The following is a 20,760-nucleotide window of genomic DNA, read 5'->3' on the forward strand; positions in this document are numbered from 1 at the left end:
CTGCTGTGCAAATTAATGCCCCTTTTTGCTGTGCTTTCAGGACAGTCAAGTAAAGATTGAGGTGCCTGCTTCATCTATTGGAGAGAAAAGGCACAAACTCAGAAGTCAGTTCTTTCTACTTTACTGGTGCAGTGAAATTCTTTCCAATTTAAAATTTGTCATTAGCATTTAGAAATCAGGTGGGTTTTTTTTTTTTTTTTAATCTAACAAAATAGAGATTTTTCTTCTGGCTCACATACTGGAATATGGAAAAGAACAAATTATTAATGACTATTGCTAAGAAAGCATCTTTCCAGTTCCCTTAGATTTATATTTGTTTTCAAACTTTTTTTCATACAGTCTCTGGCATTCTTGAAGCTAAGCAGGAAGGCTTAAAAAGGAACTGATTTCAATGGGAACTCACAGAGGAAAAAGGATACATTTCCAGGCAATTTAATCCTTAATATTGTTTGCTTTGATTTCTAGTATACTAGTATTTGGATAAGGAAGGATTTGAGTATATTAGCTCCAGAACTAAAAGCATTAGTTATTAAATGCACCATCAAATGCACCAGCTTTAAAAACCATATTTCAGGACATTTGAACATTGTTTCCCCTGTCTTAGTCTCATCATCACTGAGTGGGAACACAGTCTGATATTTTATCAATACGTTGTAGAGTGCCATAATATCTGACCATGGGGTTCTGTTAAATGCTCAGTCAAACCAGATCTTGTCCAGATGAAGGTGATACAGGAGAGCTCACTGAATGACATAATCAAGTAGCTCCACCGAAAAGATTGTTATGATCAGCCCTGTGTTTATAAAGAAAATCCAACCCAGAAAATGCATAGAGCCTTCTATTTAGTATAAGTGCCACAGTGAATAGCATTATTCCCCTTTTATAGCTGAGTGGTCCAAAGGCTGCATGGCAAGAGTGGCTTCCAAACTCCCTACTTCTTGTTTTATGGATGTCAGACCCTGTTCTACCAAAGCTTCAGTGCTCTGTTATTGCCAGCTTAAATCAGCACTCTGGCTCTATCTGGTACCAGCAGAAGCTGAGCACACAAACCTTGCAGAAAGTGTTCATAGTATGATGCTGTGCTCTAGTAATAAGCAGTTTAATTCTTCATCAGCTTCATAACGAAAGAATTCACTGTAATATCATGCCCTGATCTAGAGATAAAAATAAATAAAATTCCACCCAGATCCATGCAGCTACACAATGATGCAAAGGCTGTAAGAAATCTAGTAAGATGCCCTCTAACTCAGAAGTAAGGTGAAGTGGCAGCTGAAGGATGTGCATGCTCAGCAAAAGGACTCACATCTTTTTCATATCCTCTGGTTGCTTTCCCTACTCTCACCTTAGTATTACTATCCAGACTGAACTAAAATCAATTTGCTCTCAGCCACGCCACAGTCTCTACTGAGCTTTTAATGAGATGCCTGATCACACTCTCTGTGCAGGATGCTGCAGACACAAAATTCCCCAACAGACTCCCCTAATTGCAATTGCCTGATCCTTCTATTGAGCAGAACCATGACAAGATCCCATCAAGTGTCCTTCATGCTAGAGCAACTACAACTCATTTAATGATTATTCACTTGCTTATTTAATAATAAAAATCAATGCACAAATCCAAGCATTAAATAACAGATTTTAAAAGGCTCTTTTAATGTCTCAAAATGGATTTAATTTAGTTTTGTCTTCTTTCTTCTTTAGAGGATTCTTACATCCTACTTTGTTACAATAGTAGGATTATTGAGTTTAACCACTTACGCTGGAAAATAAAACACCTCCACACAACCAAGGATGTTAAGATAGAATTGCTGCATCCTGGGGGGTTACTAAGAAGTATCCTCCATAGATTGATTCTTACTATGTGTGGATTGGTACAATCATCTCCCCACCCTCCAGGAAAATAAATTCAAAAACGTCACCAAAAAAGTAGTGAAAAATAAATATTCCTGAGTGCCTTTTTTAACTATATGCATTAAATTCTCTGACATGTCTTCCTGTCCTCTCCTCTTCCAAATGATTTATCGTATTTTACCTTTGTTCTGGAGCGACTGTGTCCCCCATTGCCAGGCAAAATCATTCACATTTTGAAACCGTATGTATTGGTACTACAGTGATGGCTGTGGGATTTCTCAGTGAATTTTATTTAAGAACTCAGTAATAGTATCTGTCAGTAATGCAAGCCTGCTAGACACAGTGACAGAATATATATGCACAGACTTGTATTAATTACTATGTCCTTCTTTTATCCCTAAATTGTGTTTACATTATTCCAAGAGAGATTACTTTTTCCTCTTTACATTCTTCTCTTTTCTTTTTTCCCTCTAAGCAATTTGCCTTCTTTGAACAAGCTTTTAATTTTTGTGTTCTTCAGCAGTCCTATTTTTTCATGTCTGCTGCTGTAGATAACACCATGATATAGTCAGAGGCAATATCAGGTATGTACTCCTCAAATAAAGACAATATTCTCCTTCTAGAATAAATGCTATAAATTCTTAAAATCCACTTATATCATGACTGTCTTATCAAACAGGCTTTGAGACGAATTATTTCATAGTTTCCTGTGCAGGGTAGGAAGGCAATTTTGTTATAACTAATCTTTCACACAGTGACATGTCCTGCCACTTTGCTGTTATTTGCTGGAACTGTAATAGAGTTCAAAGGCCCCAACTGAGATCAGGATCCTATTACAGTAGCACTGCTCTGGGGCAAAAACACTTCAACCCTCTGACCCTGTGAAAAGAGTGGAATTAAACTCAGTAATAATCTTAAGCATGTCCAGGCTAGAGATGGACAAGGAAATACGTGGATTAAAGGATGAAAATACTCCTGCCCGTGTTTTTTCTGTGGGGTAGAAAGTGGCAGCAAATTTTCAGAATTTATCCAGGACACACAAGGCATTCATGGCACAGACAGATATTATTTTCCAGTCAATAATCTTATCGATCTTTATTTTTTGCATCTTACTGTCAATAGGAGGAATAAGGTTTAAGCTGAAACAGCACAGAAACAATAGTGTTTTGAATTGCAATGTGTTAAACAGAAGCATAAAAAATAGATTTGTAAGCACACAGGTATCACTTAAGGCACAGCACTATGACAAATCTGCACCAAAGGGTATTTTGAAAACCATTTTTTCAGAGGCCTGTCTGTGGAGCCTGAGGCCTTGATTAGGAACTCCAGAGGACAGCAAACTAAGCTAATAAGAACTGTGATAAGTGGGGAGAAAGGGGCATCTAGGGGAAAAAAGGACTCAAATTGGGAATTAAAGGAACAAAATTGGATCTGTCATAAACTGGAGGAAAGGGACTAGAAAGGACGGAATCTGCAAAAGCAGCATGAACTCACAATGACACAATCTTTTTCAGAAATTAGATTTGCACTATGAATTCCCAAATCTCAGAGTTCCTAGAATATCAGCAAATCCTTCACAAATTGTCTTTCTACCACTCAATTTTTGAAGACAGTATGCTGCAGCAAATCTCAGAGCTGCATAAAGACCCAACATGATACAGGTGAGTATCTGCATGGTGACATACAGTCCACAGCTTTGTTTTGTTGCTTGGGCTTTTTAAAAAACATGCAACGTTGCATGCAAAAACATAGCTTAAAGCATTATTGATGTTTTCCATATAAACATAATAAATCCCTATTGTATCTTAGCATTATAATTTGAAAATTTATTTTACACAAGGTTTGTTCCCCATCCAGTGGTCTCTGAATACTCTTACTCTAGGGACAAATCAGAATTATGCAGGGTAGGATGCTGTATAATCCTTCCATTAATTTTGCAAAAGTTAGAAGACATGCAGCAGAAACTGATGAAAAGAAGGAATGGTCTGAAAATTCAGGGAAATTGAATGGTGGCCTCAGTAAATGTATCCTTCATTCTCTCATGGCTCTATCACAGATACATCATCTAAATAGTACTCGTGGCTTTTGGTCACCTCTGTATTCCTCTTTGTTGTAACTCCAAGCCCTTCCTGTGGTCTGAAAACATTAGGTATCTATACTTGCAACACAAAAAACCAGCATTGAATTTATCTAGTACCATGGCTAAAGTAAAACATATACTGTATCCAAACCATCTGAAAAATCAGGTCATAAGCATCTCAAATTGGCAGTCAAAAATAGTGGATATTTTCTAATTTATTCTGTCTCAGTTCTCTCTCTGTCAAATTAGAATAATAATCCCTCTTCAGTGCATGGAAGTGCTGTGAAGATAAATTCATTAAGATTTGTAAAGCACTCAAACACTGCAGCAATGAGGACCATGGAAAAGCCCAAGAGGAAATTAAAAATTCTGCCTTCAGACAGAACTTAAAAATGTGACATGGGACCATACACTGAACAATAACAAAGAAAATTATGAATAGTTCCTTATTCAGGGAGCATTATCTATATATTGTGCATCATAGGAAGCAGGAATTCAGGTGGGGACAGGGATGTATGTGGTCAGTTAATTAAAAACAGGTTGATAGTGCATACCAGGATATAGGAAAATAAGAGGTTGGTGGACAATCCAAAGCCTGGGAATTCCAAGAGTTCAGCTTTTGGCTATAAATACTCTGTAATTTTTTTCCAGAATGGTTTTTGTGTTTAATATGTAGAAAGCTTAAAAGATCTCTATCTCCATTAAGTCCTTTCACTAAGACATGACAGCAGCCATAGTTTTGTCTAATGTTACAGCTAATCTCCTAATTCAATAGATTTGAGGTAGTATTTGTCCTGCTTCTCCCAAGTCATCTTAATACCTTCTTTTAAAAGTGTAGGATCCTATCAGAGACAGATGAATTTTAATGTATGAAGTAAAATGAATGCTGTTAAAAGAATCTGAAGAAAAGTTAATTGCAACAATTCAATACTTGTTATATGAATGAAACCCAAAATTTGCTGGCTGAATTATCTGGAAGACATTAATCCCACCTGAGAGTAACTAACTATATAAATTTCTTTTTAAATTTAAATACCCAAAGTTAAACAAAAAAAAAAAGGCTGCTCTTGACATCTGTAAGTATAAAAACTAGATTTAAAATTCAAAATGGCTGTTTGGTTTTGCCTTCAGAAAGTCACCTTTCTAATTCCGTTGGCAGTGCTCTGATTGTCCGATTGTTTTTCATTGTCTTGATTGCAGTATCTTTCCTTAATAAATCAATCAGGAAACTCTGCCTGTTTGATGGTGTCCTAGTAGCCCATATCCCCTAGCTTCACAGAAAACTTCTAATAAAACATAGACCAATGATCCTTAGATATGTTGGACATTGGGTTTTTAGAAAGAAATGATCTCTTTCTTCTTACTAAAAAAATGGTTTAGAAAGGGGAAAGACTATTCTCAAGATGTCTACAAATAAGCAGAGACAGGTAAGTAATTTAAAATACTTTTTTCCTAAATTTTTAGAATTCCTCCTCAGAATACCAGGGGTTTGTTTTTTGGTTTTGTTGTTTGTTTCTTTGTTTTCACAGAAATGTAAACATGGGATGTCACTTTTCCCAGACAGTACTGAACAATCTTAATAATTTTTCATACATATGAAAGAAAAAGGAAGGGCAAAAAAATGTAAAATACTATATTTTTAGATAAAAGTACTTCTGTAGTAGTCTTGTACTTTCATACACAATTTTAAAATGTAGGCCATTTCACAAGCTATAAAGTAAATCAAGACTGATACAGATAAAAGTGCGTTTTAATTTAAGAATTTAAGTCTTTTGGGCTTCCTTTCTATTTGCATATGGGTTTAAAGGTTAAAAGTTAGAAAAAAAAATTAAGTGACAGTACCAAACAGGAGTTCAATTTATCCCCTTTAAAAACTACTTGGAGTTCATGGGTATGAGTAATGATAATGAACATTTCCGTGGTTGGCATCCACTGATTGCTGGTTTAAGTGCTTTTCCCTTTTTACGTTTTTCCTACATTGACAGGACTCTAGTGAAACATCAAATATGACTGTAACCTGTGGAGAAAAAAATTACAGAGGTTAAAACTGTAAGATTTTATGTTATGGGAATACAGGTAATGGTGAAGTTAAGTAAGTCTGTCACACTTTGCTGGATAAATGTTCCATTCTTGCAAGACATCAAGCAGTATTCCTAATATAGGACAGTGTATTAACTTTACCTGAATCACTGGGAATCTTTCCAGAAGCAAGATTAGAATGACACAGGCAAAAGACCATCCGTAATTGTTAAGTTTGAGAGAAGAAAGATTCTCTGTGGAACCAAATGATGAATTGTCTGAACTCATCATCCCAGTCAAGTACAAACAGATGTGTCTAAGAAGACACCATGTGACAATATATAGCATGTCATTTTGTGCTCCAGGCACCAATTACCATAATAGAGCAGGAAGTTATCATACTTTATCTTTATTGCCCTGACAATAGGTTTTAGATTTCCAATGAATTTTAGAAATCCTCTGCCCCAGGTAAATTTGAATGTTTTAGAGAGGTAGATGGAAAATTCAGCCCCTGGCAGATGTTTGCTAAGAAGCTTCAAGAAGTTGCCAGGCATAGCAGAGGAGTTTCAGCATCCCTGAGTACTTCTGAAATCTCTCTTGGTCACTTAAGTGTAATGAAAGGCAAAATCCTTTTAAATCTAATTCTGTAACAACTATTCAGCTCTGAATTTGCACTTAAGCAAAGGGAAAAATGAGGTTCAAGAGACCTGAGAGGAAACACTAATATGTAATGTAATGCCATGCAAATGGCTGCAGGTTTTACGTCACAAGCTTCATTAACAATACCTGCTGTACTTACTTTAATAGTTCTGTATATTCTGATAACTGGAAAACAATGAATGGAACATGTAAAAAGATATCCTAAGACACATATATGTCTCTTACACCTACATCTCACTTTGCCGTTGGTAATTTTATCATCAAGCCCATTTGGCAAACAAAAATGTGGTTGTGATGAGATGCAGGACAGACTTCAAGACAAAAAACTGGACTATTAGATATTAAATTGCTCACCTAAATCCCAATGATGAAGAATTCCTAGCTTTCTTTCACATCCACCTCAATGCTTTCTTAAATAATAAGAGGTCCTTGTTTTGCTGAAAAAATGTTCCCTTGAAACTTGAGAATTCACTTTCAGGAACAGGCAATTTACCAAGTACTGATCCAGTTTTTCACTCCTGCCTTGTTACAGTTTTAATCAAAAGTAACTCTTGCAAGTGCAGTTATACTATGAATATTCAAATACACCCCAAATTTATAAGACTTGATGAGCTGGTATCCAGCCCTGTTTAGCAGCCAGTAAAGAACTACCACAAAGAGAAGAAGTCTAAGTGGTTGAATCTCAAGTCTGTAGAGAGCAGCCTGGTTGGCCTTAAGAGAGGAAACAGGCACCAAACAGCCAGAATTTACTGTCACTCCAGAAAATCTGAGTGGTAGGTCAAAACAAACAGAGAAGCTCAGAATTCCTGTATGGCAGGTTCTTGTACAGCAGGTTACAAGATTAAGCTCTGTACACTGGTGGAACAGATCTTATGTAATAAGTTTCACAGCAAATTTTCTTCCTGATATTTCTAATGCTTACGAAGCTGTAATTAGATACATGTCTCATTTGTATGACGGTTCTGGGAAACAGCACACAGGTTATATTTTTATTCCAGTGGGATTAACTTGCATCCCTCCATGGACATCAACAACAACAGCTCTCTAAATGTGTCAGATCATGGGTGGCAGCCAAGGGAAAAAAAATATAATTTGATTTCTGAAGTGTAACATGAGGTATACTGTCTTGACTGTATCAATCAGAAAAATACAAATTTTGAAAACACACATCTACAAAACCAGGATACTTTCCGTTAACTATGGTTGAAAAGCACCTTTAAAAAAAAATAGAGAGTCCATGAAGTCCATGAGTGACATGAAGTCATGTCAGTTATAGTAAGGTGGTGAACCAACAACATCAGAATTAGAAGGCAAACAAAAAAAAAATCAGTAAGCATTTAGTAGAAATATCAAGCTTGAAAAAAGCAGAGAAAAAGGTAAAAAAAAAATCAATACAGTTGAAAATTAAGCAGAAAAAAGATTCCATAGAATGATGATGTGTTGACACGTCAGTGGGTAGAAAGGTTGCATCAACAAAAAACAACAGCACAGCTCTGGGTGTGCTATGCCATCAACATGCACAGCCAAACAGAAAATAAAATACAGCAGAAAATTACTCTTGTATAATTGACATTTAGTAATTATTTTCTATTCCCTACCTTTCAAATTTCACTTAAAATATTACCCTTCTGTAGCAGAATTTAATCAGAATGCAATATTCTTTACTTAATGTCAAACTATGACATAGATTTACCTGTATGAGAAACAAGACAGGTGCTTCCTATTTTCAGAAATAAAAGGGATAAAATGAGTGTGAAATGGAAAGGTATCAGAGCTTCTAAAATGGACATATAACCTCTCCTCTCCTCTCCTCTCCTCTCCTCTCCTCTCCTCTCCTCTCCTCTCCTCTCCTCTCCTCTCCTCTCCTCTCCTCTCCTCTCCTCTCCTCTCCTCTCCTCTCCTCTCCTCTCCTCTCCTCTCCTCTCCTCTCCTCTCCTCTCCTCTCCTCTCCTCTCCTCTCCTCTCCTCTCCTCTCCTCTCCTCTCCTCTCCTCTCCTCTCCTCTCCTCTCCTCTCCTCTCCTCTCCTCTCCTCTCCTCTCCTCTCCTCTCCTCTCCTCTCCTCTCCTCTCCTCTCCTCTCCTCTCCATGAAAAAAGTTTTTGTGTCCTGCTGTTGGACCTGTCCATTGGGACTGTGACCCAGAGGCCTCATTAATAAAAGAGAGATAGAGGGTAAACAGTATTGTCCAAGCAAAGCATCTTATAATCAACTCTGTGATCACAATCAGTATTGCTTGCCCTCTGTAGAGAGTTTAACACATCAGAGACCCAGAGCATCACAAAGTCGGTACATGACTAATATTTATATTATATTTAATGTATGAGTACAAAGTCAGCTCTGGTCAGGATTTCTGCTATCTATCTGAGTGATGCCGACATGCTCTCATGTTCTTCCCTTGCTGCAGTGTCAGGAAATAATGACAGAGGGCAATATAGGCAAGTCTTATGGGACTTGAAGACTGGGATGTATTTAGGGAATCAGTAGCTGAGAAATAATTTTATCCTACTCTGAAGACATCATTCTGACAAGGGGTAATTTTTAGGTCATTTGAGTATGCACAAAGAGGTGTCCATTTTAGAAAAAAAACCTTTTTCTTGTCCTGTAGATATGAGAGCACCCTGAAGCAGCACTGAGTAAAACTGCAGGTCCTGTCAATTATGCTCAAAAGCAACAGTAAATAAAGGAAAATATTTGTGAAAATGGAGGTCAACTGGCAGAGAAAGACTGCAGCTTTTCTAGTCAAGTCTCTAGACAGGTCTCCAAGAGAGGAGCTGCAAGCAAGCTACCTGTCAGAGGTGGAGGGGTCTGATGAATTCTGACTCCCAAACCATGCCCAAGGATAATTCTAGGCAATGTTAAGAAATAGAGAAAAATATGCCAGGAAATACACTAGGATAGATGAATCCAAAGTTTAGCAGGTTTTGGATCTAATAGCTTTGAAAGCAACTTTTGAGACTTATCAGAAATTACTTCATACACAGATCTGGACTGCATTGCTATTACTGCAAGCCAGGAACAGAAGAGTGCTTGTTTTTATAGCATGGCTCCTTTCAGTGCTCTATAAATTTTGGAGATTTTATTAGTTGGCATTCCAATCTTAAAAGTATTTTTAAAAGGATTGCATGATTTATGCAGTCTTAATAAGAGATTTATGTCCTAATTCATGGCTATCACCCAGGATCCTGAGAAGAAAGTTTAAAAATTTAATAGGTGGAATATGGGACATTTATTCTTCTGAAATAAGAGAATTCTAAGCTAAATTTCACCCTTCTTTTTCTCATTTAAAGGGCAGGCTATTTTACATGAAAATTAGAATAATGACTACTAATTAAATAAAGAGAAGCAATTTTGGAGTTGAACAATAGGAATTTGACAGTTGCTTAAGTTGGAGAGCACTTTACAGTTACACAATCTTGTTGCCCATTAAATCTATACTTACTCTCAATTTGTCAAGTTACGATTAGGACAAACACTTATGAGTCTGTTTTTTTATTAATCCAGTTAATAATTTTCAATTTCAGCAGTCTACAACTTCCTTCTGGAAATTGTATAATAGTATTTCTTCCAGAAATAGTATAACAAAGTTAACATAAACCTCAAATGAATATGCCACAAACATTGCAGTCCTTCTGAAGAAATGCTACAGGCTTTCCCAATACTGAATGAACTTTCCAGCTTGCCCACTGGACTCGACATTCATTATCTTCACAAGCTTATTTATGCCAAGCAATAAAGGGAAGAAACAATTTAATTCTGAATTTGACTATAGCTACATCTCAAAGCTATCAAGAGAATTTAGATTTAAGGATGGATATGATTCCATAGTTTACTTCAAAGTTATACCAGATTCTCTGTTGTGCTAAACTGTGACAGCTGGCCATATGCAGATTTGAAACTGGACTATTAATATGGCACTTGAGGATGAATGTGAAAAACATTTTTAAATACTGCTATTGTTTTTAAAAAGTAGAAAAGATACAGCATTTACTGCTGACATGGAGCTGCTGAGAGAGTCCAGAGGAGACTACAGAATGTATTGGAGTCAAAACTGTTTAGCCTGGAGAGGAGAAGGCTCTGGGGGAGACATTTATGTGGCATTCAATACTTAAATGGGCTGTATAACAAAAATGAGGTGGGAGTTTTTAACAGCGCCTGTAGTAATAGCACAAATAATTTAATGATAAGAGCTAATGATTTAAACTGTAAGAGGGTAGATTCAGTCTAGATAAGGAAGAAATTTTTGTGGGAATGGTGGTGAAACACTGTTCCTTGGAAAAGCTATAGATGACCCATTCCTGGAATTATTAAAGATCAAGTTAGATGTTGCTCTGAGCAACCTGCTTTTTTTTTGATGTTGCTGCTTATTTCAGGATGTTGCACTAAATGACCTTTAAAGGTCTCTTCCAATGCAAAGCATTCTATGATTATCTGAGTCTATGAAGTGTTAAGTTTTTGGTTCTCAGAATATTTACTAATAGGCAAACACAACATAAAGGCTGCTGTGAGATTCCTGTCCTGAAGGAGATGGGTTACCCTTGTCTTACTTGGGGAGATCCTGGTCCTCTCCTGTGCTCTGGCACCTAGTTGTGATAACATTTTCAATTGGCTGGTTCTCTGCACTCACAACTCAAATGTTTAGACATAGGGACTGGAAACAAGGCATTGTCACGTGGTGACAAACATGTGGAGTTCACAACTATCCTGGTAACTACATACAAAGTTCAAGGTAACAACTCTGACATGTCTTTCTTAAATGGAGAAAAATAGTGAGACATGAATAGTTAAAGACATCTATTTGAATAATCCATAGAAAAGGTGCCAATGAAAATCTTATTTTAATGTAGCAAAACCAGTCTTGCTACATACACTCCTTTCAAGGTTAGACATGTTGCATTTATAAATTATACAAGAAGACACTCAGATGAAACACAGAGGATGTGTCTTTAAATATACTTCTCTCATCATCTAGAAGTATAAAAAATCAGATCAAAACAGAATTTCCTACAGTTGAAAAAGATTATTTTTTAACTAAGCACAAACCAGACATCTAATATAAACTAGCCAAGAAATTTCTGTCATTTGATATTGAAAGTGAGGAATGCTGATAAGTTACAGACATTATATTCTGTGCACTTCCATCAGCAATTTTAGTTCAGTTTCAACTAAAATGATATAAACATAATCCTAGAATATCTATTGAGCAGGGAAAATCCCATGTTTTACAAGACACGCTTCATAATTACATACAATGCTAAAAATGTAGAGATTATGTCATCATCTATGAAACAAAGCAAACTATTTTGATAAATGTCTCATTAAAAACATATTTGGTTGACTTTTTTATTTAAATAAAGAAACAGAAACAAGTCAGAGCTTGTTTTATCTTGCTATGGATTCTAGAGGGCACAGCTGATTTACTGCTGCTGATTAGACAATGGCAAAAAAAGTAAAAATGTAGTAATCAATTTATTACAGCTTCACCTACAGATATTCAGAGATGGAAGGCGGCTATCTGCCTGTTTTTCATTTGTTGCATATTGCTGCAAGCTGTGGAATTCATAGTTGCTGGCCTTTGGATGTGCTCCCACTCTGTCAGTGACACGCTGGCTTCAATGGGCAGGGCATCAGCACCTCTCAGGAAAGGCTTCCTGCTGTGTTGAATAATAGTTGCTGCTGCATAAAACCCTTGTTTGCAAATCCTGCTTCTGGTTACAGGGTGATTCAGTTGCCAGAGGTCCATGGAACACTGTGTGTACTTACCCATCCTCAAAACAGAGTGCTGGCCTGCCAGGCTGAAACTGTATAAATGTGATATAATCTACTAAATACTCATTACATTTGTACTGGTACAATGTATTAGATACACCAGCAAGCACCCGCTTAATTTCCAGGACTAGGATCTAAGCTGGCCATAATTTTACCAGCAGCAGATAGCAGGCGAGTTTATATTGAAATCTGAAAAAAATTGGTTGATCTCCATTCTCTTTCTCTTATTTTAAAATATTATTTAAAAAATTATTTTCACCCAATACACTTTTTGAGAGAATCTATTTGTTAATGTATGTATACTTATTCACAGACCTGACTAGTTGGTCTTTCTAGGCAAGATGTGTGAGCTCTATTTACATAGTTAGAAGCAGTTTGGGATGGACTCTTAGTGTCAAAAACTGTATGGCAGATAGCTCTTTGTACCCAGTTATTATTGCTGTGCTGAGTAATACTTAAAAGACAATTTTAGTTGTGAAATACACTCTGCTTCAAAAAGAGCAAGTGTGTGTACAATGCTGTGTAAAGTATCTCAGGCGACTTAGCTCCAGGAATATAAAGTAGTTTCTGATAAGCAAAGATTCCACCTTAGAGGACTTCTAAAGAAATCCCTTGGTCTCTCCATAAAAGCTTCAAAGTAAATAATGGAAAAATTGACATTTTTTGCCTTGGGAGCTCTACTTTTGTCTCTTCCTAAATTCTTCAGCTCTATAGTTTGCAATGATATGGTGTCTCCCCAGATAGTCTCTGACTAATAGGTACTGAAAAAATATTACTGGACAGGACAGTTCTATTACAAAACAACACAGGATTTTAATAACCATTTTCTGACATTAGAACAACAATAATACTTTGGCTTTTCCCTTGAGGTCTAACTAGATAGCAAAGCCAAAATTATAAGATATGGGGCAACTTCTACCCCACTCAGAAAAAAACTCCCAAGTATGAAAATGAGGAGCAATAAAAATATTTTAAGAGATTTTAATATTGAAATTACCTTTGGCATCAGAGAAAGGTAAAAATAACAGTAGAATAATCCGATTTCACAAATCAAATCTGCACAACATTTTTTGTCATGTCTAGGGAAAGGTTAAGAGGAAGAGCTGTATCTCTGTACACTGGGCTTTGGGAAACACCTCCATCACTTTTCTATACAGATGTCAACTCACTTAACCATGGTGCTGTGAAGAAAAATTTATATAAACCCTTCACCCTAAAAAAAACCTTTTCCTTAAAGGAACAACACTTAAGAAATATATAATCTTAAAAACTCTGTTTCATGTCTGTCTTCTTGGGGATTTTAAGGTTAATAATGTTTACCTTTATCTTCTGCTGCTGCTTACAATTTAGAAAGACTTCTTTACTGTAGTAGATATAAACATAATTTATCTAGAATAATTAAATCATCAACCTGTCTCAAGGCAAAGGCTGAGCTTCTAGGCCATTTGAAGGGTTTTTTGTTGTTTGCTTGCAGTATTTTATTTAGTTTTATCAGTTTTCTTCACCATGTGATCCTACGAAAAGATGTGTCAGCACAGCCTAGGGTAGTTGCATATTGCAGCATGGGAGGAGGAATGTACATTGTCTGTGAGATGCAGGAATACTTTAAATTGGGACTTGTCCTCAAGGTGGGTTTTTTTAATACACTGAAAATTGTTTTATACAAATGTATTTACAATGAAGGCCGTGATTTATTTAATAATATAAAGTAGCTTAGCATGTGCATTACAATTCTGTCTTCTCAGAGTAGAAAAAATTTCCTATCTCAGCTTTGGAGGTGTCAGAATGATGCTACCAAAGATATAATTCAACGCTGTTGCTTCAGGAAAGGCACTCTTTAGTGGCAATAGTAGCCTGAGGAATTGCCACACTCATTCTCCTTCCCTGACTCCTCACTGTGTGGCTGAGTTGTGCTGGCCCAACATGTTTCTGGCTGTGATGTTCAGCAGATAGGGAACCCACTTGGGTTGAAAAATCTTAACAATACTTACATAATAAAATAATGTAAAATAACAGTATTTTTTAAATTTTAAAATAACACTATTTTTTAAAATGCCAGTATTTTTACATATAAATAAATTTTAAAATAACAGTATTTTTTTAAAGCCAGGTCATCTCCTTTATCTCTTTTGCAGAACAGGTGCATAAACAGTTCTGGGAGCAGAAGTGAGGAAAATATTGAAGACTAAGGAGAGCAATACCTCTAAGGTGGAAGGGTGGCAGAGGAATCAATGCTGACTTCAGGTATTGTATCCAAAGATATAAAAACATGAACTGCAGTCTGAAATAAAATACCAACAGAAAGCTCAGTGGGCTTTTAGCTAGAGACATCCACATATAGCTGGCCTGCTTTCTGGTAGCTGGAAAATAAATTTGCTTTAATACCATTGATCTTTTAAGGTGGCTTCTGTATCATCTTCATGTTAAACATTTACACTGTTTTCCTGTCTGAATAAGTAGGAAGATATAAATCCCATGATTTACAAGTACAGACATTTAGCTGAGGAATTATTACTCCTTTGGCTTTAGAGTAATAATGACCTCTGTTTTTGTTGGTTTTTTGTTTGGGTTTTTTGTTTGTTTGTTTTTTTAAAATTAGTCAGGAGCATAATAACATAAATTAGCAATGCTGCTCCACAGAGCTGGAGGTAGGAAAATTAAATCCGTGTGTCAATCTGTAATGTCATCTGATGCACAGGATAAAACTTGGGCTTGTCATATCAAGAATGTGAGAACAATGTAATGGCATTACATAAACTCTGTAATTATTTTTTTAATTGATCTAAATGCTCAGGAACTGATCTATAGGTCTCCTCCCTCATCACGAGTTGATGCAGGATGTTATTGAAACCTCCTGTTTGATTTCTGTGCGTGTGTTCCAGCACTTGTGTATCTGTGACTATCTATTAGGCTGAGCCCTATGACTCTAATTAATGGTAATGGCAGTAAATTTATCAGGACTTTAAACAGTTTTAGGAAACCAGGTGAATGTAAAATCAGAAACTTGAATGTAAAATCAGAAATTTGAATGTGTGTGTTTATCTTTTGATTATAAGTGCATACCCCACTGCACTCTTGTTCTTTGTACTCAGGCATTAGCAAGGATCAATAGCAGCTTTTAAGAAAAAAAAAAAAAACAACATTGAATTCCCTCACACCACTGGGAATCTTTCCTTGTGTCTTCTGAGTTTTAATTCATTGTAAAAGTAAACTGAACTTGCTGGTTCTATTGACTTCTCTGAGAAGTTCTGTGGCATATTACAGTTTACACAGATGAAAAACAAATTGTGTATGTGCACATTGAGCCTGCTTATTTGCATATGAAAATATACACATATATCTACATATAGGTAAATATTTACATAAATAAATAAAAGTATGTTTACTTCTGTTATTTCCACCATCATCCCTTTAGCCACCATAGATAAAAAAATAGTCAAATTAATGTGAATTGGGATGGAAGATCATTGGCAAGTATTAGGATTTAGCAATGTGGATTTGCACCATAGCTTAGAGCTGGGAAAATCCTGTCAGGTTATTCTAAGGAAACCTCCAGGCCCCTTAAACACAAAATGTGTAGTTTTAAATAGCACAGCATAGATTTGAAAAGGGTCTGAAGGCAGCACTAGTCAGATCGTGGTGTTGCCATAGCAACAGACATTGAAATTCAAAATATGAAGTAAAATGGGGGTGAGAGAAAAACAAGGGTAGAGAGGAGAAAAATAGCAAGTAATAATGAAAATCCCTAAAAAGAATATGAAAATAAGACTTCTGTAATCAGTGATAGAATAACTATAATATCCTTACTCTGCTTACTGTTATTTGCATTTTTTCACCTTTTCCACACAAAAATTTGAAAATGCTTTGTAAATACTAACAATCTACACCTTCTAATATCCTGCAATGGAAGTATTGATGTTGTCATTTACAGATAGAAATACTGAGGCAGGAAGTGCTTTGCATAAGTAGAATACCTATGGCAGAGGTAAAAAGAGAGTTCAGCTGTTTGCTTAGCTCTGTATTCATGTGCTTTTTGCTTCATTGCTTTAACATACCTCAGTTTTATGATGTTATTATCTGGATATGCAATAGAAGAACCAGAATGATTTTCGTAAGAGGGGTAGCAACATCATTCTCTTTCTGACACAAAAGCTCTGGTGCTTTAATACACATTTGGTATAGTTATTTAAAGGTTTCTTGGTATGTCCTTACAATGGTAGTGATAGAAAATAAGAAAAGAATGAGTAAAATAGTAAATTGCAATTTTTTTCAAAGACATTCAATAGTTCAGAAAAAGATACTCATTTATGCCTAATTCATCAAATTACTGCAGCAAATCTAATTCAACAGGAAGGAATTAATATGCCTTTGTTGAGGATCAAGGAAACATACTGCAGATTAAAAGCCTGAGCTAATGTTTCTGTTGGGTTTTCTTTGAAAATGTATTATTTTATCTTTCATAGACACCTCTTTACAGTCTTTACTTGTGAGTATACATCATATTAATCTTTCTGTATTGCTGACTTGTATATAATATAATTCTTTAGTATATCCAGGAACTTTATTTAATCTTGAGTTTTGCAATGACTCCCATTTTACTTTGGCACTATGATGGAGTGATAATGAGGAAATTTCATCTCTCTATTTCCTACATTTATATTTCCCTTCCAGGCATGTAATTTAGTTTACAGTCATTATTCTTGAGGGAATATAATGCTACAGTATGTCTCCTAAGAATAACTTTGAGGTTTTTCAACATCAGTATCAGCAGTATAGAAAAACTGATAACTTGCATGTCACATCCAGGAATTTTAGGCAATGAGCCATAAACAAAGAAACTAGATAAAAGGTAGAAAAGAAACATTCAAAATTATGAAATATGACTGAATTACAGACTTGCAGTATACCAGAGGAGTTGAAGCAAACAGAAGAACAATGGGGAAAATAATTCTTGAAACCTATAGCTTACCTGAATAGGACAAGAGTTTTACTATTTAAGAAGCAAATCTGTTATTTCTAGGGTCACAATGGTGGGTGGATAGATTATGATAGACTGACAATTCTCTAGTAGTGGGAAAACCAGAAGAAGCTAAAGCATGAGCTTACAGAAAATGAGTAATGTGAGAGGTGAAGAACAACCCAGGATACTGAACTTATTTCTTCAGGTATTTTTATCAGACAGCTGCTATTGTTTCATGTGTTTGCGCCATGGAGTACTCTTCCTGGTAGCTGTTGTGGAGCTGCACCATGGAGCCTGGCATGTGTCCAGGTTCTTGCCCAGTGTCTTTGGAGGCAGTTTTGCAGTAAGGTCTGAAATAATGCTTCAACGCCACCGTTGTCCAAACCAGCAGGTTTAAAGTACTGATGCTGATCACCTCTGGTCTAACATGAAGATATAATGTGCAGGAGTTAACATTAGGAACTGCTGAGGGCAGGATGGAAACTTTGAACAAGATTTATGAGGGAAACCCTCCTGCTGCATCATGAGGTTCAAAAAGGTTCTGGCTTTCTAATGCTCTCCTCAGAGAGAAAACTAGGTGTGGCTAGATTCAAACCCAGTCCCAGACTTGGTCAAGAGTTTATGTCTGAAGATTTTTATAGGAGTAATTGAACCTTAGTACAATTTATCCTGCACAGTTAAGGATAGCAAGCCAATACAGAAGAATTATTCATTTTATTTAATAATAAAAATGCTTAGACTAAAAGATATTAATCATAATTTGTTACTACACAGTGAAGATAGTTATTACTAGTATAGTGCACGATTTATTGAATACTGAAGGAATAATATTAAAGTTAGCAAATCCATTACTAAACAGAGATTGATGTTGCCCATACCAACAATCGAGGGCAAATCTCTTCTGCTCAGCCTTGAGGAGTAGCCTTGAGGGGCATCTCCATTCAAGGGTGGAATAGCCACGGTCACTCTGAGAAGTGGCGTGTTAGAATTCCCTGCAATTAAAAAGAGGGGCTGGGCTTTTGTGCTACAAGGTGATTCACAGCCAGATGTCTCTGGGACTGCAGGATCACCTCAGCAGCTTGAGATAAGTTATCAGCACTATCACTTGATGGTGCCTCTAATAGCAACTTCACCTGGGACATCCTCACTAGTGCCAGTTTCCCTCAGGAAATGTTCTTCACATCCTCACAATGTTTCACTTTGGGACTGATGAATCAGGCTGATTCTTCATCACCAAACACAGCATGAGGCCTCTTCCCACCAAATACTGATAATTTTTGCAAATAGGGTCAAGTTTGAGCTGTTTTACCCCCAGTTAGGCAGAGCATCCTGCTACATGAGCAAAGGGGGGAGGCTGGAACAAAGTACAGACGTAATGTTGAGGCAAGAACACATCCATTTCCCTGATCCTTCTCTTCTGGATACTTGCAGGAAGCAGCTTCTCCAAATTTGTACTTAGGCAGTGGGCCCTCGGTCAGGCTTGGGAGGAAAAGGGCAAAAGAAGTATGTACTGGGCTGAGTGAAAGAATGTGTGCAGAACTGGAAGACTGGGATAGGGAGGATCCTTTTACAAATAAACTTGCTAATTTGGATTTTAATTGGAAATGGTGATAAACTTCTAAAGCTTTTTGTATTCAATTAATAATTGCACTTTCTATGTAAAGTTAACAACTTGATTTTCAAAATATTTTGCATATGTCTACACTACACTGCAGTGACTATAGTATAGAAACATCTCTTTTTCATCTTTATTTTAAAAATATATGAAAGCTTTGGGGAAAGCCAACCCTGTTACATAAAAAAATCACATAGAATCTTTTCTTCCTCAAAAATAAAGTAGGTTCTTTGATAAAATTTAAAAATTTCTAATCAGAAAACTAATCATGAAAGGTTTTTCTACCCTCATACCATTGCCCACAAGTTTTCACAAAACTGGATTGTCTCAAGGCCAGGTAAACTACTGAGCTGTAGACAAAAATCATTCAATGTCTTCTGCAGGCATGAGACCCATAAGATGCCTGCCCAATAACACAGTCTGAGTTTGAAAATAGCTGAACCAAGACTGGTTCAGGTTGTTTGCACCAACATTTGTCATAAAACACTCTAACTGATGATTTCTAACCACAAATTCAGTATTAGCATATTAGACTTTTATTCCAGATCTAACACAGCTGGAAATCTATATATATAAATTACATCTTAAACCCCCATTTTCTACTACAACTAAATAGGCTTTTTTTCCTTCAGTACCATGCAAATTTGTTTATTACTGCATATAGGTCTCAATTTGCCTCAAGGTGCATAGAGATGAGGTACAAAGGAATGTAATTTTTTCTTATTTGATAAGCAGGTAAATAAAGGAAATTATGTTTATAAACTGTTTGGGAAGACAACATGGGAATGTCTTAAACAGAGGTAGAAAACTGCACACACCAAAGTTTCATTAGTGGTCTTTGAACACTTTGGTCTAAAAAGAAGCCATGAACTGAAATATGACTGCTCTGTGCATATCTCTGTTTTTGGGGTCCTGAATACCAATCACTACCAACCTCTCAGAAGAAAAAAAAACCAAAACAAAACAACAAGATACCTCTAAGTTTAATCTAAACTGTTTAATCTAAACTGTTAAGGGGCTCTTCAATATCTCTGAAATAGATTTTGCAATCAGATTTTGTTATTGCTACTTCATTAAATTGATTTTTTTACATTTGCTTTGAGCATAATCTATTATAAAAGACAATATAAAAAGCTTAAATATTAATGGATTTTCCTGAAAACTATATCCTAGGTTTTCCTGAAAACTATATCCTAGGGTTTTTTTCCCTTTTTCTTCGATTATTTTCCCCCTCCTTTTTTCCCCCCCATCTTTTTTCCCGCTCTCCCATTTTTCTCTCCATTCTTTTCTGCCCTTTAGTTTTCCTTTCATTTTTTCTTTCACCCTTTTTTGTTTCATTCCCTTCTTTTTCCTGTCAGTTTTTTTACTTGTTTTCTGCAATTTTTTCTCTTCCTTTTGCTGTCTTTTTTTCTTCCATTACCCACCCTTCTTTTCACTTCTGTTTTCTAATTTCGTCCCCCTTTTTTCTTTTTTCCTTCCTTCCTTCCTTCCTTCCTTCCTTCCTTCCTTCCTTCCTTCCTTCCTTCCTTCCTTCCTTCCTTCCTTCCTTCCTTCCTTCCTTCCTTCCTTCCTTCCTTCCTTCCTTCCTTCCTTCCTTCCTTCCTTCCTTCCTTCCTTCCTTCCTTCCTTCCTTCCTTTCCCCCTCCCCCTTTTTAATTTTTGCCCCTCTTATTTCCCCCCTTTCTCTTTTCCTTCCATACCCAATTCTTTTTTTTTTCCCACCCCCTTTCTTTCTTCACCCCTCGCTGCCTCTCTCTGGCGCTGAGCTGCCAAACCATCAAATCACAAGGATTCCTTGTCCACCTGTCT

The sequence above is a fragment of the Lonchura striata genome, chromosome Z (assembly GCF_046129695.1).
Source record: "Lonchura striata isolate bLonStr1 chromosome Z, bLonStr1.mat, whole genome shotgun sequence".
Lineage (NCBI taxonomy): Eukaryota > Metazoa > Chordata > Aves > Passeriformes > Estrildidae > Lonchura > Lonchura striata.